We start from the raw sequence: 27,635 nt of genomic DNA on the forward strand, positions 1-27,635 counted from the left end.
GTGCTTTCTTAGCCAGTAGTTGGCAGGAGTGAAGCCAGCGTGTGGCCCCTGGGTGCGGGGTGTGGTTAACCGTCACCATTCCGACCAGGCTCAGGCGGGGACATCGAGGAATCAGAGCATCTCCTGTTTGGAGAGCAAACAGCCCACCGGGAGGGCGCCCAGCCTGCCCGGCCCGGCAGGACCCACCTGCACAGGACAGGGTCGGGTGGAGAACACGATCCCAGCGTGAAAAACCAACAGGCTGGTTAACCTGCCCGACGGGCCTTAATCAATGGTGAGGCCGCACAGAGAACAAAGCACAGAAACCCAACCCCTGTGCGCGGAGCGGGCAAGGAGACGCTGGGGCGGGGGTGGCCCGGAGCTGGCCTGTCTGCACGCAGGGCACAGCCGGAGCTGCGCGTCTGAGGCCAGGCCGCCATTCCCCGCCTCAGCCCTTTGGGGCGCCCTCCCCACACCAGAGGCCAGAGCAGGCCTCTCAGGAGGCTGGTGGCTTCCACGGGCTGTTTTGCCGTCTCCTAAATTCACCAAACAGATTTTGCAAATAAGGTATTTGCAAGTGATCAACATGTCTGAAAATGCACAGTAGACTGCGTCCATATTTTATGGTGTTTTGCATTTTCATAAATGGAAAACTTATTTTGCCTGATTCAGCGTGCTGCCAATGGCTCTAACTCTGAAGCATTTCATCTGAGTTACTAGACGAAAGTAAAAGAAAACCAAACCGACCTATTTTTCTAGATGCTCAGCCTAAAAAGGCCTAAAATGCTGCCAGTGGATTAATTAAAACAGCCTATCCTTCTGCCCTAGAAGTTTCGTTCATCAGGAACAATGAACCCTATATTATGCCTCAGAGAGAGCTGGCCTTCTGTCACATCGAGGTTATCGGCTCCTGAACTTCAAAGCTGCTCAAGAAAGCCGGCGGCTGGGCTGCGAAAGCCGCTGTCGCGCCGCCTGGCTCGGCGCTGGGTGTGCTCGGCCGAGGCAGCGCGGCCGCCCTCCCAGGACAGGGTACTCGCGTGGCTGCTGCAGAGGCTATTTCGAGTTCAGGTGGAGGATCTTCAGAACAGACTTTGGACCTGACCCCAGTAACCGAGTCGTTGGCGGGGGCCGACCTGCACCTCCTCCGAGGCGGTTCCGGCCTAGCTGGCGCCTCAGACGGGGGCAGGTGAGGAAGAGCACGAATCCGGGCCAGACCGGCTGCGGCCCGCGCTCCGGCCGTCACCAGCGTGGCCACTGGCGAAACCGAGCCCTGCCCGGGAGCAAACGCACAGACACCCACGGCCAGAGCGCCCGCGTCTCGGGCCTTCCCGGCGCCCGGCTCCGGGCAGAAAGACACCTCAGGACCGGCACTTCAGTGGCTGACTCAGGAAAGGGCTTTCCAGAAGGTCCTGTGGCGGGCGGAAGGCGGGAACCCTCAGCTGGCAAGCCCAGGCTGCCCTCTGGCTGGGCAGGAAGACCCCCACTGGCCGGGGCTGGCCCTGCGGACGTGGCCTGCGCACCCTGACCGCCCTGGGCCGTGGGGTGGCTCCACGCCCCACACCCCCGGCGCACCCGGCCCCGGGGCCTACCTTCTCGCAGAGGAAGGGCCCCCCTTCCCCGAGCCCTGGCCCGGCCGGACGCTGCGGCCCAATGGGCCATTGCCACCGTCGCTCACCCTCGTCCTCCCAGGGTGGGCGGCGCAGGGGCCCGCGGTGCCGGGGGAGGCTCGCGGCCCAGGGCGGCCCCCTCAGGCTCCTCCACCTCCACCTCCTGCACTGACCTGCCCCGACAGGTTCTGGGCCTGGAGGAGGAGGGTGGGAGGCCGCTCCCACCCCTGCCTGCGGCCCGAGCCCAGCCCCGTCCCTGCACCTGGAACCCACCGGGCCTGTGCGCGGACGCCAGGGAAGCCTTGGTGCTGGTCGCCCCGAGTACCTGTCAGCCCCTGGTCCGCGGCCTGGGCGCCCAGGTCTGGCTTCGGCCCGACCTGCCCACAACCAAGATGGGACGCCTGCTGCCTGGGGAGACCCGCGGCCCGCCGCCCTCTTCGGAGGCTCCGCACAAAGGAACCCGAGGCCCACGCGTGTGCAGTGGACGGCTTGCCGGGCCTTTGGGGAAAGTGCTGAGAGTGACTGGGAACAATGGAGGTGGCGCGGGGCAGGGCAGGGAAGAGGCAGCGAGGCCCCGGCTCGCCTTACATGTAGGGCCTCCCCCCTCCCCACGCAGGTGCCTGCTCCGGGCCGACCAATCTCCACTCCTGGCGGCCGACAGGTGTGTCCCCCGGGCTCCCATAGGCCGGCAGGGAGGCAGCTAGTGACGCAGCGGCAGGGCGGGCGCGGGGCCTGCACACATTCCTGCCCCCGCCTCGCCCGACTCGCCCGCCCGCCCGCCGGGCCAGGTTGAACAAACACCAGGGCAGGGAGCGTCTGCAGGGGCTGCAGTGGAGCGTGTGAGCCGGTGGCGGGACGGCGGCAGCAGCTCCTGTCCAGGCGCTGGGCGTGGCCTCGCTGGACCAGGGAGGGAGTGGAAGGGGGTCACGCCCTGCACCCCTGCTTTCCGTCCGGTGGCCCCAGCGACGCCCCTGCCCCTTGGGGCTGCGGCCTCCCATGGACAAAGGGCAGAGGCTGGACCTGACCCCTCAGCTCCAGGCCCCCAGCCCCAGTCGTGACGGCAGCAGAGGGTCTGCTTTGCATGGATCTCTCAGAATCCTGCTCCTGCGTGCCCCCAGCCCCACCCCTGTGGGCAGGTGGCCCCAGGATCAGGTCATGTGTCACACTGACCCACACGCTGGGGGAGCCAGGCTGCCGGGAAGGGGGCCCCACTGCAGGGTTGGGGGCCTGCCTGGCGACCGAGGCCTCGGCAGCCCCTGGGACCCCCATTTTGGAACCCCTGGACTAGGGATGCAAGGTTTTGTGATGGGGTTTGGAAGGGCCTGGGGGCCCGTGGCCACAGGGTGGGAGGGACAGGGCCCCAGTCCAGCAGGACACATCCTGAGGATTTCATGCTTGTTCCCTGCTCCTGACAAAAGCGCCCATAATGAAACGACTGTGATCCCAGTAATTAGCCCGACCAGCGGAGAGATCCCAAAGGCCCAACTACTTTCCGTAACGAACCCGGCAGCTGTGCTGGAAACTCACAGCGACAAGGGCTGTCCCTGGGCTACCGGCACTTGGCCTCACTCCACCCTGGGAGCTGGGCTCTGTGGCCCAGAGGCTGTCCTCCAAGGATGGACGAGGCCAGATGGCTGAGTCACCGCTGCAGAAATCTCCAGGGGGTGCAGCCGCACAACTCCAGGGGGCGCCGTGCCCACCACACGGGGGACCCAGAGGAGGTACGGCCCCCAGGAGCCTCCGTGGGCCTGGATCACTGTGGTCACGGTGGGGGAACCAGAAATCCGCCACGGGCCCCTGGAGAGGGGCAGGGCATCTGGAAGCCAGTCCTGGGAGCATCGGTGACCTCTAACCCGCCAACCCTCCAGCCCCCAGCCCCTCCTTGGGATTGTTAGGACGCCCGCCCACCCCGATGCCCACTCAGGTGTCCGCGTTTGTGTGGCGGTGGGGCAGGACACAGGTCTCCGGTGGGGACCACATTCTGGGGAGACTGAGGCACTGCCATTGGCTGGGAGTGGGAGGAGGGGCTGCTGGCTCTGACCCCCTCCTCAGGCTCACACGCTGCCCTCCTCGTGCTGCCTGGGCCGGCGGGGGCGGGGGGACGCATCCGAACCACGGGGCTTAGCCCAGAGATGTCAGGCTGGGGCTGATGCGCGCGGTGTCGCCAGACTTCAGAAGCTCCCAGGAGGACGAGGGGCGACCAGAGGGAGCCGTGGCCAGTGGCCGCTGAGCCCCGCGGGCCGGGACGCAGTGGGGACCAAAGGGGCCCTGCTCAGCTCTGCCAGGAAGGAGCATGAGCTGGTGTCAAGGAAGGGGGACGGACGTGGGAGGAGCCCCCGCCCCTGGAAGGGGGGCGACCGAGGGGCCGACTGACCGATCGCCTGGCCTGAGGCAGAAGTAAACCTCTGAGCTTCTGGCCGGCGTGGGCTGCCTGTGGCTCTGATCCTCTTGTCACCAGGTGGGGACACTTTCCCACCAGTTCAGACACTCACGCTGACTCAGAGACACCTGGGCACAGTCTGTGTCTGTCTCACTCAAAGCTAAAAGGCCACACGGTTTTCTGTGGGAGGTTTCTCGAGGCTGCTCTACCAGGCAGCCGCCCTGGGGCGAGGGAGACCCCCCTGCCATAGACAATTATTTCGGGAAACTTGAGGTCCCGGCGGGAGGCCACCCCAGCTGACCAGAGCTGTGCCGCTGAGGCCTGCTCTTAGCCCAGGGTCAGAAAGGTCAGGAAGCAGCTGAGCTTTGCCCATGTGCAGCGTGGCCCGGGAGCGAGTGCCCCAGGAGCGAGTGCCCCAGGAGCGAGTGCCCCCAGCAAGCGAAAGCCATTTTGACCGTCTCCTCTGGTGCATCACTTTGAAGAGGACGATTCTGGTCTGGCTGACCGCCCACCCCTGACCTTGCAGTGACCACTCAGCGCTCTCCTTGCCTGTTCTGCCTAAGTCTCGAGTAGAAGAAAAATGACCCAGGGCAAGACTGGGCCCTGTGCTGGCGGGATGACCGAGGGGGTCTTGGCAGGGTCTGCATGCGTCCCATCCCCCGGTTTCCAACAAATGATCAGTTGAGATCTTCCCTTTGCCCCTATAGTCGTTGCAGGCAGCCCCCGCCAGCCCAGGCTGGGTTCAAGGACGCTCTGGTGCCTCTGAGCTCTGATGATGGCCACCTCGAGGCCCTGAGCTGGGGCCGTCACTCCTAGCGGAGCAGCTGTGGCTGCAGCAGGACCTGGCTCCTGCCCTGTGCAGAGGCCCTGGTCCCTCTGAGGCAGCACCCTGACCCTGCAAGGATAGATGTGGTCAAGGGGGTCAGCGGGGCGGGGCCTCTGGCCTCCTCCAAGGGGAGAGGTGTGCTGGTCCTACTGGCCAGGGAGAGGCAGGCACCCAAGCCCTGAAGGGTCAGCGTGGGGCTGTCCCCACAGCACACCAGACCCATGTCATCCCAGCCCAGCGGGCAGCAGCTGCACTGGGTGCCAGGATCACTGGAGAAACCAGTGGCCACCAGACAAATGTTCCAGCCTGGCCCACCTGCTGGGTGCAGATGTTGTCATGGCAGCAGGAGGGGGCAGGGCCAGCGAGACAGGCTCTCCAGGGACAGGGAGGCCCGAACTGGGAGGGGTGACAAAAGCCCCCCACACACACTTGGGGAAGCAGTCAGGCTGGTGGTAGAGCTCGTGGTGAGCTAGCCCCAAGCCCCTCAGCCCTGCCTGGGGCTGAGTCCTCCCTGGGCGGGGCAGGCGAGACAAAGGGCCATTGTGCTGTGGCTCCCGGCTACTTCCGGCATGGCGGCCATCTGGGCGCAGGCTCTCCACACCCCCAGGGCTCAGCCTCGGCCTGAAAGCCAGGCCTCGGTGCCAAGGGATGGCCTTCCTGCTGGGACAGTGCTGGGGCAGGCGGAGGGCCCTGGAGCGCCCCCTGCCCCCCCCATCCCGCCCCAGCCTTGGACTTAGCTCTCAGCCAGCTCCGGGCTCCTAGGGGACACAAGCTCCGAGTCGCCTCACCGGTCCCTGCACCTCCAGCTGAGACAGGCCAGGTCTCCTCTGCACAGGCCGTGGGTTTTCTGCAGGCTCCTCAGGCCCACCTCCTTGCAAGCAGAGCAAACACCTGGGGCAGGTGTGGCTAGACACTGGGGCTGCCGGTTAGCCCCACGTGGGCCTGCTTGGGCGGCTGTCCCTGGGATCAGCACCCCCCATGGCGGGGGACAAGCTCTGTCGCTCACCCGTCCCTGGCCCTCCACCGAGTCAAGGGTGTTGCCCTGGACTGGGGAGGGGCCGTGGCTAATTTTGCTTTTGGCCACTGCAGTTGGCACTGCCCTAGATGACAGGCAGCTTCGTGTCAGGAAACTGGGAGAAAGGTCTAGTCACAGGTCCAGCAGGGCAGGACCCTGGTGTTTGGGGTTCGGACTTGGAGGTTCTGCCCAGGAAGAGGGCTCTCCCCATGGGGCACCCGCTCTGTCTCCTCGGGGACACCCCTGCCCACACTGAGGTGTCTGATGCAGCAGAGACCCCCTCCCACGTCGGCAGGAAGGCCGTGCAGGGGCCGCTGTGTTCCAGGGTGGGGCTGGGGCTGCAGCGCCTGCACCCCTGGACCTGCTCTCCGGTCGCTTCCTGCCCCTGATCTGTGGGGCCAGGTGTCTCCTTGCCCAGGCCGTTCCCTCCCACTGTGCTGACAGGTGAGCACAGCCTGGGCCTGGTGCAGGAGGCTGGGCCCTGCCATAATTAACTGCTGCACAGAGAGCGGACACTCTTTCACTGGCCTTTTGATCTCTCTTTCCACCCCTTCTGGCCTCAGCTCCTCCCACCTGGCCCAAGGGCACAGGACCTGTTGGCCGCCCCCAGCTCAGGGCGAAAGGGTTCAAGCCAGGAAGCTCGGCCCGCTCTCACTGCAGGTCCCTCCTCGGCTGCACCGAGCTGCCCTGGGGGCCTGGTGGTGCCCATGGGCGGGGTTAGGGGTAGCCCAGTTAGTCCCAGGTTAGCTGGGACTTCTCTCTGGCCCTCCTGGACGTGTCCTGGCCGCCTCGTCCCCGCCTCCCCGCCCTGCGCCACGCTCTCAGACCCCAGCGCTCAGGCAGGGCCTGGCGGCAACACCCGCAGGCCGTACCAGTGCTGTGGCATGCTCCTGCGCCCGGATTCGGCCTTGACCTTGACCCCCTGCGCCTGAGACCTGGAAGCATCTGTGTTGTCTCAAGGCCTGTCTCCCTGAGGGACATACCTGGTCACAGTGTCCAGAAAACACTGGGCCAGAAGTCTGAAACCCTGCGTCCATTATTCTTAGACATGTTGAGGCCCCCAGAGGCCTCTAGGGGCCAAATCCAGTGGTCAGTCCTTTGGACCTCCTTGGCCAGCTTGTCAGCAGCTGGTCACTCTGCTCGTAGAGCCTCTGTCCGACTCGACCACCTGAGACCAAGGCACCCTGGGAGCCAGTGGGTGGGGTTCTGGTGCTGTGGGGATGGAGGGAGCAGGTATACCCTGTTGGGGTCTACAGCTAGGGAGGACCCAGGACTGTGGAGTTCAAAAGTATTTGAAATTAAAATATAAGGCAATAAAAAAGTCCCGCTGGTGGAAAAACCCCAGCCGGGTGAGCGAGGCCCTGTCGCCTGGTGATGTGAGAGCAGGTGCCCCGACGTGACGTGACGAGAAGGGCGGCGTCTCCGTGGGTCCTCCCCAAGCCCCTGACCCCAGTCTAAGCGTGAGAAAAACATCAGACAAACCCTAACAGAGGGGCCGTCGACCAACACCTGGCCAGCACTCCTGCACACGGCCAAGGTCACAAAAACAAAGGGCATCTGAGGGCTGTCGCAGCCAGAGGAGCCAGAGGACACATGACAACTGAATGTCATGTGGGTCCCGGGTAGGAAGAGGACACGAGGGGAAACTGAGGAAACCCGAGCGAGGTGGGGCTCGAGCTCGTGGACACGTGCCTACGTGGGATCACTGTGACACTGACAGCGGGGAAATCTGGCTGTAGGCCTACGGGAATTTGCAATGGCTCTGCACATCTGAAACTATTGGAAATAAAGCTGGCCAGGCAGGAGGGCAAGCCCTGGGAGCAGGCCCTGGAGGGGACAGATTTGGGGAGCCGGGAGGCCCTTCAGCCGGGGGCCCCAGGTGTCAGGCTGAGCGCACAGGTGTTGCCTGCAGATTCCGGTGGAGCAGACGGGCCAGGACCCACCCCAGGTGCCACAGGCCCCGTCCTCCAACACACCGTGAGCTATGAGGATCTGGACCAGGGCACCTGCACACCAAACCAAGGGCCCTTCCAAGGATGTGCAGGGACCTTAGGGCCGTGGGTGCTTAGTAAGAGCTGCGTGCCAATGCTCCTGGGCCTCAGGGGTTCACAGGCATCCATCTGAGGGGCTCTGGCCAGAAGCAGAGCTGCAGGGTGGGCTCTGGCAGGGCAATCTTGGCACAGAGGGAAATGACTCAGGCAAACTCCACGGGCGGTGCTGCCCCTGCAGCCGCCTGGGCCCTGCATGCCTCCTCTCACCTCTGACCTCTGGGAGGTCCAGAGGGAACTCTGGAGACGAGGCCTGATGCGGGCAGCTGCCTACGGGCTCCCATGCACCCCTCGCCCAGAGGCTCCGAGCAAAGCCCGGCCCAGGGTCTGAGGGCCTGCGGGTGGCCCTTTTGTCCTGGGAGAGCTGACCACAGAGCTGGGGCCTTGTCTGGACCCCCTGGAGGGGCAGCAAGGGGCGTCCTACCCACCTCCCCCATAGCCCCACAGCTCAGGACCCCTAGGAGCCCCCAGGTCAGAGAGGCTGGGGCGGGGCCCTGGCGGGGTGGGGCCTGACCCCACGGCTAGGAAGACCAGCTGACCCCAGCCTCGTGACGTCCAACCCTTCCCAGCCTCCTCTCTGCTTGGCCCTTGTTTCTAACTGCCTGCTGGCTTGGCCGGCCAGGTGGGAGATCCGCCTCTACCAGAGGCCTCTCATTGTCCGGCAAGGCTGTGTCCAGCAGGCCCCGGGCACTGAGGGCCCCAAGCGGAGCCAGGCTGAGGGGCTGCTGGGCGCTCAGTGACGCCTCCTTCCGGCTCCTGTGGCCCTGACCGCGCAGGTGAGGCCAGTGCCCTTGGGCAGGTGGGGACGCTCTGTGGGCTCACAGGGGCCCTGGGGAGGGGTCAGGGCCCGAGAGCCGGCTCTCGCTGTGCTGTTGGTTGGTGGTGATGGCCGCGCAGGGCCCTGGGGGGACAGGCCACGGCTTGAGCCTACCCTGCCAGCACTGAGCGGCTTCAGGCTGATGCCAGGAACCTGGCAGGCAGCCCCCTGCCCTCTCCTGGCCTGCGGGGCCCATGCTTGGCCCGCCCTGGCCTGGGGCCCAGCCCTCATAGCGGGGGCGGGCCCAGTGACTCAGCAGACCCCAGGAAGAAACAGAGCCTGGGGGCAGTGGGGCCCTTGGCGCTGGGGCTGGAATGACCTGGGCACCTGCATTCGCTGCCCATGGGGTGTGGCCGGCCTGAGGTCATGCCCTTACCTCAGGAGACCGGAAGCTCAGCCCCAGCTGCCCCACCCTCGGCCAAAGCCAGAGATTCCGAACGTCACTGTCTCCCAGAGAGCCCACTTCCATGGGCGTCAGCCCCAAGCCCAGCACTCACGAAAGGAGGGGTGGCCCTTTCCTCTTGGCCCCTCCCCAGAGGCTAGCACTGACAGCGGCCCCCATCTGCCGGGTGCAACAGGGGGCCTCGGACCCAGGGGTGGCCTGGCTGGGGAGCACCAGGCCTCCGCCCATGTCCCTCTGCCGGCCCTGCAGGAACCCTCTGGAAAAGGGCCACAGCCCTCCCTCTCGGCAGATCCACCGAGGCCCCCGTTTCTCCACCGTTCAGCAGGGCCTGGAGCAGCGGGGGGTGGGGGATGCCCCTGCAGCCCCAGCTCCATCGCCAGCCGTCCAGCACACGCTTGGCCTCCTTCGGGATCTCAGACCAGGCCCCAGGCCTCATCCTCGTTCCAGGTGGGGGAGTGCCAGATGCCCTCCTCACAGCCTGGGGGCCACTGCAGCCCCCAAACCAACGTCTTTACTCTTTCACACGGAGCCCCAGGCTCCCTGGCCACCCACAGCCTGACCCCAACATGGCAGCCTGGCCCCCCAGCCGCCAAGGCCCGCTCCTGCCTGGGCCTCCCTCCCCGCTTCCATTCAGCTTCCGGGGCCCTCAGGTCATGCCCACCCCCGTCTCTGGATGCCTTTAGCCCAGACTGAACGTGGTGCCTCCGAGGCCACGCGGTCTCAGTTCCTGGATGGTGTCAGTGGCGGCCTCTCGCTCCCTGCTTCCCGCCAAGGGTCCCGACGCCTTACCTACGCGACGGTGCCCTCAGAGTTCCCCGCAGCTCCCCGCTGCCGCACCTCCCCACCCCACCGGGCACAGGCCTGCTGAGCCCCGGGGAGGGCCCAGCACAGTCTGGGATCTTGTTTGGTTCAGTCTTTCCTTCCTGGCATTTTTTACCCTTTTTATTTAGAAATAACTCCAAACTTACAGAAAAGTGGCAAGTACAATACAAATCAGTCAGCTTGGGTGACTGTAGCCAATGGCCACAGCCGGGGCAGCGTAGACAGACACTGTTCCTCACAGAACCGGGGCTGGGAGGCCCAAGGTCCAGGTGCCGGCAGATCCGGCCTCTGGTGAGGGCCCTTCCCGGCCTGCAGACGGCCGCCTTCTCGTGGTCCTGCTGGCCTTGCCTTGGTGTGTGAGCAGGGAGGGGGGTCTCTGTCTTCCTCTTGTTATCAGGGCACCGATCCCCTCATGGGCCCCCTCACCCTGATCACCTCCCCGAGGCCCCACCTGCAGACAACATCACGCTGGGGGTCAGGGCTTCGACACAAGGATTCGGGGGGCACAGCCCACAGCAAATACCGTTTCTTTCTTCTAGGACATTCGAGAGAGAGTTGCTAGCTGGACACCCCTCACCCCTGACACTTGTGTCTTTGTCTGATGAACAAGGACCCCCCCCAAAACACAGCCGCTGAGCCCAGGAGGTCCCATCGCCCCGCCCCGTGTCCTCTGCCTCTGCCGTGTCTAATAGACACTGACCTTCCTGGACCTGCCCCCCACGGCCCCACCCTGTGTCCATCAGGAGCCCCCCGGTCCCCTGGACTCTGCCGCCCCAGCCCTGGGAGGGCTGGCTGTGCCTTTACAGCGCCCCGGCCCCAGCACCGTCCGCTCTGACTGCTGCAGTCTCTCCTGGGTCAGCACCACGGCCCCGGCTACCCCTGCATCTGCCCTTGCAGGCCGCCGGCCCAGCGGAGTCGAGACACACCGGCCCCTGCCCCCCGCCAGCGCCCACCCCCCCGTGGCCCCTCACGCCCACCCTGGGCGTCTCTGCCCCACGTGACCTCTCAGTGCGGCCTCGGCACCTGCTGCCTGGAGCCCGGCAGCCACACCCAGACGGCGTTCGTCAGCTATGTGCCCCCTGGGATGTGGGTCTGGCCTCATTCACAGCTAACCAGGCGCCTGGGCGCGGCTGCCCCCATGGGTGGGCAGGTGACGGCTGAGTGAGTGAGTGACGCCGGAGTTCCCACCGCTTCGAGGGGACACGCAAAGCTGCGCAGGCCCAGCTTCGGGCCGGAGCACACGGGATGGGAGGGTGGGTCTTTGCGCCCCTCCCCCGCTGGCGCCAGGTGCCAGGGACGGTCTTGGTATTTCCCCACAAGGTGAAGTGACAGCGAAGCATCCAAGGCCGACTTTCCACTAGGGCTGGCTTTACTTAAAAGCGGCCTTGGACTTCCGGCCTCTCCCACAGGCTGGGCTTCCCGGCTCTGGCCCCACAGGGCAGGCGGGGTCAGGAGACAGAGTCCCCCCTCTGAGGCGGGCAGGGATGGGGTGGGCACCCGGGAAGGGCCCTGGATCGTGAGGGACGCTTGCCCCTCCTGGCGCCCACACTCCAGTGGCCCCACCACCCACGGGGGCGACTTTGCCTCCTGGGGAGCCTGAGAGGGGCACCCCCCCCTTCTCCCACTGCCCCACTCCGCTCTGCTCCCCACCCCTCGCCGGGCCGGGCGGCCACACCCAGGCCAGCAGGTTGGGCAGCAGCGTTTGTGCAGGTGGTTCTGATTTGCGTCCCAAATCATCAGCTGCAGCCACCATTAGCATCTAATTTGCATGAAAATTCTCAGATTCAGGGGAGAGGGTTGGGGCTCCAGAGCCAGGGTGGACTGATGATGGGGGAGCTTGCCCACCAGCCCCCAGACAGCGGGGAGGGCGGTGGGCTCCTAGGGGACGTCTGCCTCCCTCGTCCCCTCACTGCTCTGAATGGGGTCCCGGGCCAGCAGGACCCCCGCCTGGACTGGTGCTGGCCCAGGAGTTCCCCAGCTGTGCCCGCAGGGGTCTGCAGCCTCCTTGGCGTCCAGCCTCTGGTCCTTGCCTGGCTCAGCCCACGTGGCTGCCAGCAGTGCAGACTCTCCCCTCTCACCCTGACCCACCCTCTCGAGCGGCAGTCAGAGCCCCGAGCGCCCGCCGTTCGCAGCCCAGGCCCCACTGCCCACTCCGTCTGGCTCTACCCGACCCTCGTCCCGCCCCAGCCATGGCCTTCTGGGGGATTTCCTGGACGGTGGACACGCTGCCCTTCCTCTGGGAGGGTCCCCTTCTCTCTCCCTGTTAGCTCCCTACCCCCAGCAGGCTGCAGGCCCCACGAGCCCACTGTCCCCAGCGCCGGCGGGAAGTGAGGGCTCGGAAATCCTGGTCAGAGGAAGGAGGGGGAGGTCAGGTGAGGTCAGCAAGAGGGTCAGGAGGGGGTCGGGGTGAAGGTCAGTGAGGTCAGCAAGAGGGTCAGGAGGGGGTCGGGGTGAAGGTCAGTGAGGTCAGCAAGAAGGTCAAGGAGGGGTCAGGCAGGGTCAGCAAGGGGATCATTCTGGGTTGTGCAGCACACCCGTCCTCCATCCCTTCTCTGGGGTCCCACCTGGGAACCCCTCTTTCCCGTTCCCGGGTGGCCCCGTGGCTGTTTCTGCCCTGTTCTCCCTGCAGGGGCCTGTTCTACGGGGTCTCCTCTTAGGGGCAGAGTGGACAGTGCAGGGGGAGAGACTGGATGCACAGAGCCTCATCCTGTGCCCTGAGTCAGAGTCAGGTGTGGCCCTGGGGGCGGGGGTGCTGGCGGCCGGCGTAGAAGGGGCATGGGGTCGGTGGGGTGACCTCCAGGGAGGAGGGAGGGCAGGGAGCCACATGTGCAGTGGGGTGAGGCCCCCTTCAACTTTCTGGGCGCCCTTTGGGGAGCAGCTGCCCCGAGCCAGGGGAGGGTCCTGGAGCCACGCCACCTCTGCCCACAAATGCCCGTCTGTGGCCCCTTCTGCCTGGAGGGGGACAGAGCGGGGCCATCAGAGCCAGACCCTGGGCCGCGCCACCAGGAGGGCGGTGCCACCGGGCAGGGGATGGTGACGGGGAGTGAGACCCTGGGCCTCTTCTGCTTCTGGGCCCTGGATGCTGGGTCCGGCTACGGGAAGTTTGAGAGGTCTCTAAGGGGTTAGTGGCCGCGGGGGAAGTTGTTCTAGAACCAGCCTGTAGCTTGGCCCTGCCCCTGACTGAGTTTGAGCGGCTGCCTCACAGAGGACAGAGGGGGAACCGTCCAGAAGCCTTGCATTTAGCAGCTTGGGCGGCAGCAGGGGAGGAGGGGCCGCTATGGTGATCCCGAGGGAGGCCGAGCCCAGCCCGCGAGGCGGGGTCCCTCACAGCCCTGGAAGCCCGGGCAGCTCTGGCCTGGGCCCGGGGGCCCGGGTGTGCTGGGCGGGGCACATCCCCGGCCTCAGGGGCTGCCAGGGCCCTTGTGGGGCGGCCTGTCTGACGCACCCCAGTCACCAGGAGAGACAGGCACCAGCTGGGCTGTTGCCACGGCGGGGAGGGCTCTGCTGGTCGCCTTCAGCCTCCGGGGAGGGCCCGCCCGCCCTCAGCTCCTGCTGGCAGGGCCTGAGCCCGCCGGGGGGCCGGGGCGCAGCCAGGCTCCTTCTGCACCTGCAGGCCCTTGGGGCCCCGCTGAGCTGCCCCGGGCCCTGGACCAGCCGCCCTCGCTGAGCCCCCTCCCACGGGGGCAGTGAGTTAACAAGGCCACTGGGCCCGCTCATCCCCTCCGCCTGGGTAATTGGTCTCCAAAGGCAGGGAAGTGTCACCGAGATGCCCGGGGCCGCCTCGGGGGATGGGGCTCAAGAAAAATTACACCCCTATTTTTCCACTCGCTGGAGTCTAATTGTGCTCTGGGGCCGCCCACCTGGCACCGAGCGGGTTTGTTTGGAAGATGCACGGGAGGGAAGACTGGCTTCCCTGTTTCCAGGGCAAAGGCGGCCTTCTGAGCCCAGGGCTCATTCAGGGGGTCCCTGAAACAGAAATGGTGGGGGGCAGCCGCCGCGGGGTGAGTCATGGGGAGGGACCCATGCAGCCCCCGGATCCAGTCTGATGGGATTGGGTGGGGGCGTGTTTCGCAAGGGAGCTTGGTTTTTTAATGGAGGTGAAGTTCACATAAGATGAACCGCTTCGGAGTGGGCGGTTCCGGGGCACTTCGTGCATTCGCAGCGTTGTGCGGCCACCACCTGCATCCAGTTCCTGAGCCCTGAAGGAAAACCCACCAGGTAGCCCTCCAGCCTGGGGACCACCACGGTGCCTCCGTTTCCTGGACTCGTGGTCTGGACACGTCCCGTCCCCATCAATGGACCCCACGTGCCCACAGCTCAGTTTGGTCCCTCTCCTCCACCCCATGCTGTTGAAGGCTCCAGCAGGAGACCCCCGCCTGCGCTTTGGGCCAGACGGCTGGCGACGCGGCATCCACTCACCCGCCGCTTGTTCATGGTCTGGGCCCCGACGCCCACGGTCAGCAGAGGAGGCAGCGAGGAGCCTGCAAGGGCCGTGGTGGGGTCTGCAGGGCGCCCCGAGAGCGAGGGGTCCCCGCGTGGATGGGGCCGGTGGGGCGACTGAGAGGGGAGCGGGCAGGGTTGGGGGAAACAAGGTCCCAGCTTTGGGCAAGTAAGTGCGAGGTGATGGTGAGACAGGTCAGCTGGGGCCGGGGCAGGAAGTGGGTCTGTGGGCCTGGAAGCCAGGTGAGGCCTGCAAGGCCGGCCAGCTGACCCCGAGGTGTTGGTGGCTGGAGGGTCAGCTCCCGTGAGATTCATGGGCATCAGAGCTAGTCGGTGAGGAGTCCACTCCCCTGGACACGAGAGCCCAGACCCCTCGCTGGACACGGGGAGGGGCACCGAAAGCTGGGACCCCCAAATGTGCGACAGCAGTTGGGAAAGAATCTCTTGGTTGATATTTTAAGAAAGATGCTGAGAGGTCTGATGACAAGGACCAAGGCTGCTGAGGCTCCTTCCCTGGTGGACGCGACTCGGCTTAAATCTGCGGCCAGCGGCCCGGAGGGGATGGGGTGGTGGCAGGGCGGGGGTGGGGACAGGGAGGTGGGGGCTGGGGGGCCGGGGCAATGGAGCACAGGAGCCTGGCCGCACTAGGTCTGGGTCTGGCCTGTTCCGAGACACTCAGGAACTCTAGCCCCGGATTCGAGCATCGCTGGTGGGCCCGGGTCTGGGATGTAGGAGCTGGGGAAGGGACAGCCCTGGCCAGGACAGGCCAGCAACGTTACGGGGGGTGGGGGGAGGCAGAGATGGCCCCGGCAGGGAGGTGGGGGGAGCGGGAGGGGCCTGGCAGCATCTGAGGACAGCACCGAGCGGGGGGAGGAAGCCGGGGCCAGGCCAGGAGGGGGAGGAAGGTCACTGTGACCTTGGAGAGGGTGCGGGCTGAGCAGCAGGAGGGAGGAGACTGACGGGGGCCGGCGGGGGGGTGCAGGGGAGGCCGAGAGGGGGCAGGAGTTGGAAGGGCCCCTGAGGTGGGGGGGTTAAAGACGACGGGGTGGGAGAGTGGGGTCCCCAGGAGGCCCCCGAACAGGCCCAGTGTGGCTCCCTCGCAGGAGCATGGCGTTCACCCCGAGGGATGGCTTGGGCCTGACCACATGAGGAGGAGGCTGCCGGATGGCGTTTCCTGCAGCCACCGTCGGTCAGCCGTCGGAGCTGAGATGGTGCTGGCAGGGGCGGGCACAGGTGGGGCCTGGGGACCAGGGGCAAACCCGACAGAAGCCGTGGGAGGGTGGGGTCCCCCCGATGGGCAGCCAGGGTCCTGTGCTCCTGAGGCCGCGACCGTGCTGTGGGGAGCAGCACAGACTGACCCTGAGGGGCAGTGAGCTGCGGGTAGTGGGGTGCCTTGCGGGCTGCAGCCCAGGAGGCCAGGCCTGGGGGGCGAGCAGGGCTCTGGGGTCCGAGGGCCCAGTGGAGAGACCCCTGTGGGTGCAGCGAGTGATGAGAGGGTGTGGGAAGGCCCCTTTGGACAGGGCTGGACGCTTGGCCCACGGAGGTGGGGATGGGGGAGGGGGCGGTGGACACGGTGAGAGCTCTTTGGGAGAACTGCACGGGTGGGGGCCCCAGGAAGAGGCAGGCCGGGGGAGGGGGTGTGCCAGCACTCAGCTCTGGACATGGAGGCCTTCGGGGGGCAGGGGGGAGGGTACAGTTGGAGGGAGACGCTGGGGCTGCTTTGATGATGGCGATGGGCCCGTGTCCTGCTCGGCCTGAAGGAGCAGGTGGGCTGGGTGGTGCCCCAAGTCCCCGCTGGCGGTGGACCCTGCCCCCTCTCCGAGGTCCAGGCGCAGTCTGAGGGGCAGCGCAGGGCCCTGCCTGGCCCCACGCCTCGGGGACCCAGGCGCATGGGCCTTCACACCCCAAGCCAGCGCGGCTCCTTACGTCCTCTGCGGCCCCACCTGTTTCTGCCAGCATCCACGGCGCCCCCAGCCTTGGGGCAGGGCCGGGGCAGGGCCCAGGGATGCAGGAGCCTCTGGAAGACCCTCCACCCACTCGGTCTGGTTGTTTACTGGCCCATGGGGGCTGCCCCTGGAGCCTGGTGCCACAGGGCTCCTGTCTGGGCGGGGCGGGGCTGGATGCCAAAGTAACATCCCGGGCTGCAGAGAACAAAGCCAGGCGGGGCACGATGCCTGCTGGCCTGTGCTGGGGGCCCAGTGTGGCCCCACCGGCTCCAGAACCATGGGAGCAAAGCACAGAGGTGCCTCACTGTCATTGCCACCGTGAAATGCCGCAGCGAGGCGTGGGGACCCGCGAGCTGCTGATAAAGCTGCACTGGAGCCAGCGGGCAGGCTGGCAGGTAGCGTGGACTTCACGACAACGTTATACCCTGTGGGCAAAACGCTCACAAAATCTAAACGTGCAGCCGGCTCCACGCTCCTGCTCCTGCCGTTGGCTGCAAGGGCGACTGGGAAGGGGCTTCGAGACACGGTTCAACTTTCAGCTGCCGGATTCCATCCGGGCTCTGGGTCTTTCAGGGGAAAAGTCCATCTGGGGATTCTCCACCCCTCCTCCCGGCCCGCCCACGGCCCAGGAGGGTCCCTGTGTCCACGAGATGACACGAGTCACCCCAGGACACTGACCTGTCCCACCCTTCCCCACATGGCTGTGCCTCCCCCCGGGAGCTTCCCCCCTCAGGTCTCACCCTACAGACTCCCAGAGCCTCCCCCGAGTGGGGTGGCTGTGCCCCCAGCCCCCGCCCGGCTGAGCCTGGCCCCGGGCTCTGCCTTGTCGGGGAGAAGCCACTGTGACCACAGCCAGGGGCACCCAGGCCCCCTTTGTGGGCGCCAGGCACTGCACCTCATTTCCTGAGAGTGCCGGGGGGTGGGCCAGAGAGAGGGCCGCTCCCAGCCCTCCTTCACTCTGCTGCTCAGAGCCGGGCTCCTTGCCCTCCGTCCTCACGGTCAGATGCGGGGGTCCTGCCTCTCGGGGGGTCTAGCACCCCGTGAGGAGAGAGCCCCAGCAGGAGGGGAGAGGCCGCACCCCTGTGCCCCCCCAGGGAGTACATGGCCCCCACCCCCATCATCACACATCCATGGAAGGGGTCTCCTCCACCCCACTGGGGTCTGAGTCACCTGTCCTGCCCTCTGAGGGATGGGCTCTCACCCCCGGCTGCTGCCCCAGACCCCTTGGGGAATCGACCTATTTCTTGCGTCTGGTCACCCCGGGGTCTTCGGTGGCAGGTGCAGGTATACACAGGAGTGCACTTGGGCCCCAGCGTCCCGTGGACGGACCCAGAGAGCACCTCCGAGGGGCTCGTCTGGGGTTCCGTGGTCCTGATCCGATTCTGTGTTGACGGCGCTCAGGCCTGGGGTGCAGGCCGTGGAGCCAAGGCTGCACACCGGTGTGTGACACAAGTGTGTCAACTCAGGGAGGCTCATGAGGGAGGGCAGGTGCACGTGGGGGTGTCCCCGGGGCACCCCCCTCGGGTGTTCAAGCGTAACGGCCAAGGAGAAGTGGATGTGTGGTGTTCGGGGTCGAGGGTTGGACCACGGCCCATCAGAGGTGCCAGGCAGAGGGGGGTCCACCTGGCACGAGCCTCTGCGTTCCTATCCTGTTTGCAAAGTGACAGTTTTCCTCAGGGGTCCCCAGAGGAGACCAGCGCAGGCCCTGGCGCCTTGGGCAGGGGTCTGCCAGGGTGGGAGTGTTGCCGGCCTGAGGGCTTAGGGAATGCCCTGGCCTGGGAACGGGTGCCGCGGGGAGGGCGGGGCGCTGAGCTGGGGCCGCATGAGACGCTTCCTGGAGGAGCCTGCGGCACCAGGACGGACCCCGGGGCCAGCGTGGGGGTGGGGGGTGGGGCAGAACCAGCCGAGACAAGCCTGGAGGGAAAGGCAGTGTGGGGGCATTCGCCCGAGTCCAGGAGGACAGGCCAGTGGCCCCAGCAGAGACCGGAAACAGACCCACAGGGTGTGGGATTTCATGCAGGAAGAAGGGGGGTGGTAAACGGCGGTGGAGGGGGGGGGAGATAGAAGAAAGGACAGACCCAGAGGAGCTGAGACGCCTCGTTTCCCGCAGTCCCCACCCCTCCTCCCACCCCTTCCTCTGCCTTTTGTCTTTTCAAAAGCAGATCCCAGCTGAGGGCCAGAGCCGGAAGCAAAAAGCAGCCCTAAGTGAAGGGGGTTCACGTCCTGAAAGCCCAGAGCTTTTGGGTTCCGCCCAAGGCTTTTTATTGTTACACAGGTTGGTGAATAGAAACAAAGCACATCTCTATCGAAAAGCAAAGCGTCTAAATTGGAATTGGTGGCTCCTGCCGTCTTAGATCACGCTGCCCGCGGGCTCTCTTGACCTCAGGCTGGTGGCCACCACACCGGCGCCCTGAGCTCTAGGACGCACCCTCCCCAGGACCACCCTCCCCATGGCCGCCCACACTCAGGACGGTGCTGACCCAAAGCCGGACACACCCGTGAGAACAGCTGGGTAGTGAGTAGGCTTCCCGACCGGCAGGCCCCAGGCAGGGCCGCCCCTGGACCCTCCAGACGTCGGGAGGCACCCCGTCCTCCATCTGTCCATCCAGTCACACTGGAGCCCAGCTTTTGGCTGCTGTTCCGTCCCTCCCCTCAAAAGCGCAGGCCTAGCCCCGTTGTCCTGGACTTTGGGGACCAGCACGTATTTAATCTGACGAAAAGGACATTGACATTGACAAATGCCACCATCTCCCAGCCCACATCTTACAGAGCAAACAACATGTTCACAGTGGGGGGCACGTGGTCTTAGGACAAAGGATGCTGCCTTTAAGGGGCACAAGTTTAAACTCAGCTTCCTGGAAAAGCAGGTGCGCTACACTGCCCAGGAGCCCCGGTGAGCGAGGGGCAGCAGCTGTCCGTCTCCAGACCTGCGGCCAGCACCTCCCTCCCCCGCGCCCCCTCGTCCTCTGAATCCTCTGCTCTGTCCTTCTCACTGCCGTCAGGAGTGGACGAGGTTGCCGGATGTCCAGCGTGTGATGGAAGGTAGGAAACAGTCAGGGAGGGTTTCCTGAAGGGGTCGACCTGGGGTGGGGGGAGGAGGGGTCGTGCCCGTTTCTGGAGAAGGTGGAGGCTGAAAGGAGCCGCTGGCTTAAGTCAGGTGGAGCCTCGGGTGAGAACGGCCGACCGGCCGGGCGAGAGCATGCAAGAGCCCCATCCTGGTGAGACCTTTCTCTCTGGGAGGCTTCAGTGGGGCTGCCCAGCCCCTGGTCCTGAGGGCTGAATGAGACGGGAACCCAGGACGGGGCCGGGAGCGTCTGCAGCGCGCTGTCACCCGGCCGCCAGCCACAGTTGCACACCCCTCTGTGTGCGTGTGTGCGTGTGTGCACGAGGCTGTGCATGGGGAATGTGGGATTGTGGGTGTGTGACCGAAGCGTGTGTGTGGATGGGGAGCGTGAGGAACCCAGAGGCGGAAGTAGGCAGAGTCACGGGGAAGGGACAGGAGGAGGGGCCCCTGACCCCTAACCCCTGACCCCCTGGGGGTGAGGGCTGTGCCCAGAGGGCAGGGAGGCCTCCACCGCCCACCGAGGAGAGACCCCCACCCCCTTCCCCCTAATGCCTGCGGCCACTCGTCCCAAAGGCTTCCCTTGACTCCTGTGACAGCAGAGTCTGGACCTCCCCGGGTCACAGTGGTTTGAACCTGGGCCCAGTGGCTGTGCTACACCCCTGGGGTGGGCCACGTGGGGCTGGAGGGGTCCTGTCTCCAAGAAGCCCCCGTGGTCCCCAGACCCCCTGGGAGATGCTCCTACAGTCAGGCTCAGGGTGTCCCGTGCGCCTGGGACCCTCCTGAGGTCCCAGCAGGACCCACGGCTCTGGACACTGGAGAGGGCAGGGGGGTCCAGGGCCTGTGAGGGGGCCCCAGGAGCCACAGAGGGTTGGGAAGGGGGGCGGAGGGGGAGCCAGGACACTCCACCAGCAAAGCCCCTTCAACCTAAAGGTCTGACCTTTTCTGGGAACCCTCTCCGAGACTGACTTGGTGACGGGCCAAAAGGATGGTCCCCGAGGAGCCAAAGTTTGCTTGCCCTGCACCAAGCCCCCTGCGGTTCACGGGGGCGGGGCTGCGCTCGAGGGAGGGGCCTCGCAGGGGTTGGGGGGAACCTCGGCCGCTCGGAAGTCCCCTTCCCCTCCCGCCCCTCCTGCGTGCCGTCCGAGCCTGAGCGGAGACCCAGCCCCGCCCCCGCACCTGGGCACCTGGGCACCTGGCTGGGCTCGGGTTTCCTTACACAAAGCTCCCCGCCCAGCCGCGCCCTCCCTACCCTGGGAGGGGCGCTCTCCACAGGGAGGCCACCGCAGGGCGCTTGCTCCCGCCCGCACTGTTCACGGCAGGACCACCGAGGGGCGGGCCCGGGTGGGGGTGGCAGACGGCTGCTCGGCCAGGGCTCGGGTGCAGCTCCACTATCCCCACTGAGGGCGCGTGGCCGGGCGCCCAGGGCAAAGCACCGCTGGCCCCGCTGGCCTCTGCCCTCACTGCTCTGCCCCACCCCAGGGAAGGGTTAAGCCGGCCTGGCCGACCGCACCTTTGTTTGCAGATCTGCACCTGCGCTCCAATCCACCGGGCAAAGGAAGGAGGGACTGCATGCATCCCACCAGAAAAAGGACCCTCTCCTGTCTTCCCACAGGCCTTGCCCGGGTGGGGACCCGCAGGGACCAGAGCCCCGGCACCACCTCCAACCTGCCGTGGAAGGTGGGCGTCTATCTGCTTACGTCAGAGCAGTCCAAAGTTCTGTGTTTCCATTCTACCTTGGGGCAGGTTGGGGTGCTTGCCCAGAGGCCTCCCCCCATGCTGCCAGGAGCCCCCGGGGTCGAGCTGCATCCCGAGAGCTGAGGGCCCCACCCCGTGCTCTGTCCTTGGGCGTGACCAGAGCCGCCTCTAGGGAGAAACCCCGCTCAGTGAGGCCTGGAGCTCAGACGTTGCTTCTGAGGCTTCAGGCTGACCGTCCCCCCAGGCCCCAGCCCCCCAGGACGCAGCAGCCCCTCCACACCGCCTTCCCAGTGAGACCACGGCTGAGCTCGCCCTTCTCTGCCAGGTGGTCGCAACTGCCCAACACCCGCCAACCAGCCCAGCCAGCGGCCCCGCAGTCCTCCACTCACCGCCCCCCAAACACTCAGCCCAGAGCCCTCCAGGGCCACCTCCTCCACCCCCGGCGTCTCCGGCCCCCCACCCCCGATTCTCAGAGCGCAGCTGGCCCCTCCCCCGCCATAGGCCGAGGGCTGCAGTGGCCCCCCCACCTCAGCCCCTTTCCTGGGGGAGAGCTCTGCCCACACAAACGTGGGTCCTGCCGCAGGCCCCTGCTGTAGCTGCTTCCTCCGGGGGCTCTGTGTGGCCACGGTCTGGACACCTGCTCAGCAGGACACTGGGAAACGCTGGCACCTGCCCACGGAGGACCTGGGGTCCTGTAGGCACCTCCGCAGGACAGGGTGAGACCCCGTGGCCCGAAGCCTGCCTGCCTGTGTGGGGCGCAGTGCTGGGGACCCTTGCTCCCTCAAGGTCACCTTGCCTGCTGGGGACCACGTGTGACGTCCCGGGGGGCCCAGTGGCCCCTCTGGTGTTAACAGGACGTGAGGAATGGTTTGCTGGTGTGTCCTGGTTTTGGTGGAGGGGGATGGGTGGGGAGGGAGGGGGAGCCGGCCGGAGGGGTGGGGGGTGCCCACCGTGGCCCTGGAAGGGGAGCGGGCTGCGGGCGGTGAGGCGGTGGCCCCGTGCGGTTCACACCAGCCCTCTCTCTCAGGAGGGAGAGAAGACGTCAGCCCTCCCGACCCCTCGTTTCTCACAGGTGAGGGAACCCACAGCCAAGACGGGCACCTTGATCACACTGTTCCTTTGCGAGAAAACAGAACACCAATTCCACATTCTAGGACACCTCCCCTCCCCAGACCACCCACCCACTGGCTCGCACTCCAGAAACCGCTGCGCTCGTCCAAACAAACTGGGGACAGATCTACCCTGTGCCAAACCCCTTCATGGACAGACAGACACCCTGGCCGTCCCTGAGCTCCTGCTGCTGACCCCGGCACAGACCCGACGAGCCAGACGGAAAGGGCTGCTCCTGGGGGCAGGTTTCTCGTTAAAGGGCCCGTCCAGGGTTACTCCCTGGGGAGGAGGGAGCATGAGTGGTCCTGCTGGCTGCTCCCCCGCGCTGCCTGGGAACGGAGACCACGTCCAGAGTATGACCTAGTCCCCTGGGGCAGCTGGCCTGGTGCTGGCGTCCACTGAAGACCCAGGCTGGCGGGGAGGCCCGCACGCTGGCCGGCTCCCAGCCCTTCACAGGCCTCCCTGTGGAATGGAGCAAATGACACCCACCCAGGTGGGTGTGTCATCCTCACAGTGACCCCACTAGGGACGGACACACCGGGGGCCAAAGCGAGGAGACGGGCACCATGGAAACCCAGGGACAGACCACGGCACCCACTGGGACCTCAAAGAGTGATGAGGGCCCCCACCGGGCACCACGAACAGACCAGGGCCTCAACCAGGACACATGGACAGACCAGGGCTTCCACCAGGACCCCGTGGACAGATCAGGGCCTCCACCAGGACCCCAAGGACAGACCAGAGCCAACTGGGAACCCACGGACAGACCAGCCGCCACCGGGACCCAAGAGACAGGCCAGTCCCCACGGGGACCCCACAGACAGACTAGTCACCACCGGGACCTGACGAAGAGACCAGGGCCCCCACCGGGACCCCATGGACAGACCAGGGCCCCCACCGGGACCCCACGAACAGACCATGGCCCCCACTTGGCCCCAAGAGACACAGCACGGCGCCCACCAGGACCCCACGGAGAGACCAGGGACCCACCGGGACCCCACAGAGAGACTGGGACCCCACAGACAGGCCAGTCCCCACCGGGAGCCAACAGACAGAACAGGGCCCCCACCGGGACCCCACAGCCAGAACAGGGCCCCCACCGGGATCCCAAGGACAGGCCAGCCCCCACTGGGACCCCACAGACAGACCAGGGCCCTCACTGGGACCCCAGAGACAGACCAGTCCCCACCAGGACCCCATGGACAGACCAGGGCCCCCACTGGGACCCAAAAATCAGACCAGGGCCCACACCGGGACCCCACACACTGACCAGGGCCCCCAATGGGACCCCACAGACAGAGCAGAGCCCCCACCGGGACCCCACAACAGTCCAGGGCCCCCACCGGGATGCCACGGACAGACCTGGGTCCCAACCGGGAACCCACAGACAGACCAGTGCCCCCACTGCAACGCCACAGACAGACCAGGGCCCCCACTGGGACCCCACAGACAGTCCAGGGCCCCCACCGGGACCCAACAGACAGACCAGGGCCCCCACCGGAACCCCACAGACAGACCATGGCCCCCACCAGGACCCCACAGACAGACCAGGGCCCCCACAGGGATCCCACAATCTGACCAGGGCCCCCACCAGGACCCCACGGACAGACCAGGGCCCCCACCGGAATCCCACAGACCAACAAGCCCCCACCGGGACCCCATTGACAGACCAGGGCCCCCACAGGGACCCAAGGAGAGACCAGGGTCCCCACCTGGACCCCACGACAGATCAGCCCCCCCGGGACCCTACAGACAGGCCAGTCCCCACCGTGACCTCACAGACAGACCAGGGACCCCACCGGGATACCCAGGCAAACAAGCCAGCACTGAGACAACACGGTGCTACCAGGGCCCCCACCGGGACCCCACAAACAGACCAGGGCCCCATCGGACTCCACGGGAAGACCAGGGCCCCCACCGGGACCCCAGAGACAGACCAGTCCCCACCGGGACCCCACAGCCAGACCAGGGCCCCCACCGGGACCCCACGTACAGACCAGCCCCCACTGGGACCCCACCCACAGACCAGGGCCCACCGGGACCCCACGGAGAGACCAGGGCCTCTACCTCGGTCACCTCTCGGACCCCATGCATCTGCCCTCTCTCTTCTTGTAAATGGCATTTTAATGTATTTGTTCTTCACAGAGACACGTGTGCCCAAATCATTTCGCGTGACCGTGTGGGTGGCCCATACTGCCCCCTCCCTCTACCAATGTCCCGAGTCCACAGGTGTCACTCCAACTCGCTTTCCTCTGTGTTTTCTCCTTGTGCACAAAACTCGATACTTACATGTAGAACATGAGCACGTGTGATCTGCAGCGTATGCTTCTGTAACTATGGATTTTTACTGGGGCCTTTGCAAGAATGACGGGTTGTATAAACGTCCCACTTCACACCTGTGTCTTGACACCTCCAGGCCACCTGGACGCCTTCCCTCCTTGGAGGGGCTGCACACTAACCCCCTGTTGTGCTGAGCTGTGTTTCCCCAGATTCATATGTTGAAACTCTGACCCCCAGAACCTCGGAATGTGACTGTGTTTGGAGATGGGGCCTTTACAGAGGGGATTAAGGTAAAATGAGGCCGATGGGGTGAGCTCTGATCCAATCTGACTGGTGTCCCTATAAGAAGAGGAGATCAGGACACAGACCCCGGGAGGACATGGGGAGAGAGCCCTCTGCACTCGGAGGAGAGAGGCCTCACAAGAACCCTGATCTCAGACTTCCAGCCTCCAGGACTGGGAGGAAACTAACTTCTATTGTATAAGCCCCAGGTCTGTGGCACTCTGTTACGGCCGCCCCAGGCCAACTGCACACCCGGCGCTCACTCTGCACCCACCACGCCAAGAGAGGCCACGAGATGCCGCAGGATCACCCCTGCTTGGTGTCCTTGAAGGCATCCCGCAGAGTCGGGATTTGCAGATGCTTCTAATCGTGTGATGTGACCAGATGGCCTAGCCCTGAGCTCTTCTACAAGTGAGAGCCAGCTCCCCATGCTCCGGCCCCTCCAGCGATACGTGCTTTTGCTTTTTCATTTTTGCCAGCGTGACGCATCCCCAGCAATGTCTCACCTCTGAAGAAGCCAGGTGCCCTCCCCAGGCCCCCTTCTGGCAGGTGCACGGGCCCTGCTGCCTAGGGTTCTCTGAGGCCTCCTGGGAGGTCACCCTTGGGGCGGTGACCCATACTGAGGTGGGGTAGATTGGCCTGCTCCCTGCTCCCTGAGGCCGTCTCCCGAGAGCCCTCTCCACATGCCTCTCGCACAAGGACCCCGTCCCAGGCTCTGCTCCCTGGACACTGAGCCGGTGTCCGCGATTCTCGCTTCCCTGACGCCAGCGAATCTGGACGTTCCCAAGTCTAACAGCTCCTGGATTTGCTCAGTGGATCGCCCGGTCACAGCCTTCATCCATCTTTCCACAGAGTTTCTTGTCTTTTTCTTGACAGTTTATAAGTTCTTAATATAATATTTATTTTAACCATGTGTCATATACATTAAAATATTTTCTCAAATTGACGATTTGTCTGCTGACTTTGCTTATGGATTATTTTGCTACGTTCAAGTTTTAACTTTGATATAGTAAGTGTAACTGTAAGGAAATAGGGGAAAAATCTATTTACTGCAGTTCTCCAGGCAGAGTCTGTACAAGGAGAAGAAAACTTTAAAAAACCCCACACAACTATTATCGATCTCCTCAAAGAGACAAGAGAAAGTACTGTGATCACGGAAAAAGATCAGAATGCTTTAGAAATAAATATTCAAACATGAACCTCAATAAAGGAGTTGTAAAGTAAAGCTGAAAGACCCAGAAAAGGAGATCGGGTCCCTGGGTCCCACCTATGAGGCCCCACATCTCAGTGATATTTACCACGAAAGAGGGAACAGAGAAAACAGAAGCCAGGAAACAATTTAAAATTAATAATTAAAGAAAATTTCCTGGAAATAAAGAACAAGAATTTCCAGACTGGCGGAGCCATGGGGCACCTGGCAGAGGGTGAAAGGGAACCCACACGAAGGTCATTTGCACGAACTGTCAGGACACCGAAGACAAAAAGAAGCCTCGAAACTTCCAGGAAGAAAAGACAAGTCAGGACTTCCCTGGTGGCACAGTGGTTGGGAATCCACCTGCCGATGCAGGGGACACGGGTTCGAGCCCTGGTCCGGGAAGATCCCACATGCCGTGGATCAGCTAAATCCGTGCGTCACAACTACTGAGCCTGCGCTCTAGAGCCCGCGAGCCACAACTACTGAGCCCACGTGCCACAACTACTAGAGCCCGCGCACCTAGAGCCTGTGCTCTGCAACAAGAGAAGCCACTGCAATGAGAAGCCCCTGCATCACAACCAAGAGTAGCCCCCAATCGCCGCAACTAGAGAGAAAGCCTGTGGGCAGCAACGAAGACCCAACGCAGCCATAAAATAATAAATAAATAAATAAAATAAAAAGAAAAGACAAGCCAGTTTCACACCACAGATCAGGAGTTAAAGTGGGGTTGAATTTACCCACAGCAGCAGGTAAATTCAGAAGCTGGGGTCCCACTGTGGGGGGACGTGGCTCTGGGCTGGAGCTCTACACCCAGCAACGTGCCTCCACGTCGGGGGAGGGACAAGGCATCGAAAGCCTCATGTCTGCCAGGCGACCTTTCTCAGCAAGGCCGTGCTCCACCAGGGCAGGAGTGAACCGAGAAAAAGGAGGGTGTGGGGGCCAGGAAAATCCAACCAGGAGAAGCAAAGGGAATCTTCCGGGTGAAGGCCAGGGGAGATCTCAGGGGTGAAGGGAGCAGCCCTGATGTAGACCCAGGAGGACGGGCCACCAGGGGCAAAGGGTGGAGGCTCCTGGACGGACCACTTCAGAAACACCCGTGTGTTTGAACTTAAGCCACTGGCGAGAGTCTGAGGATGAATTAGTCATGAGTGCAGAGAAAACTCAGCACGCATGAAAAAGGAAGGCGATGATTAACATCATGTGTTCAACACATGTTTCAACGTGTTGAAAACAACACATGTTCTGATTGGAACGGTAACCATGGCCTGTCACAGGCCCGGCGGGAACACAAATCTAACCGCTGAATTCAGAGCTAACTAAAATTATAACGTCATTCCTTTGGAAAAACAGGGGGACCCGAGTATGTGGGGGAGAGGGGCGAGGCAGAAGAAATAAACCCAGCTTCCCTGGGGTGAATTCAATAGACAATACCTAAATCTGAAACCCCAAGAAGTTGTCATTCAATCATGCTGTTGCATAGATGCTGGTAAAGAGTGCAGGAATTATCTGGCAGACAGAAACGGTGGCTCCTGTGGCCGGCGTGGCTGGGTGGCGGGGACTGCATTTGTCTGAATCTTGCAGAAATGCTTGACTCTTTTTTTTTTTTTAATTATTATTAATTAATTAATTTATTTATTTATGGCTGTGTTGGGTCTTCGTTTCTGTGCGAGGGCTTTCTCTAGTTGCGGCAAGCGGGGGCCACTCTTCGTCTCGGTGCGCGGGCCTC

The 27,635-nt window shown here is 64.4% G+C and overlaps 1 protein-coding gene and 1 long non-coding RNA gene across 2 annotated transcripts in view; both read right to left on the bottom strand.

Moving 5' to 3' along the window:
* The window catches only part of TTLL10 (tubulin tyrosine ligase like 10), a 55,048-nt gene that overhangs the window by 25,976 nt on the left and 1,437 nt on the right, over window positions 1-27,635 (bottom strand). The window lies entirely within an intron of this gene.
* On the bottom strand, window positions 569-1,945 carry LOC309646629. Its single transcript, XR_014255486.1, has 2 exons — window positions 1,860-1,945; window positions 569-1,388 (listed from the first exon to the last, which is right to left on the bottom strand). It is a non-coding gene; the product is annotated as an uncharacterized lncRNA (long non-coding RNA).

This window comes from Balaenoptera physalus (genome assembly GCF_965194825.1).
Source record: "Balaenoptera physalus genome assembly, chromosome: 1".
Taxonomy (NCBI): Eukaryota; Metazoa; Chordata; class Mammalia; order Artiodactyla; family Balaenopteridae; genus Balaenoptera; species Balaenoptera physalus.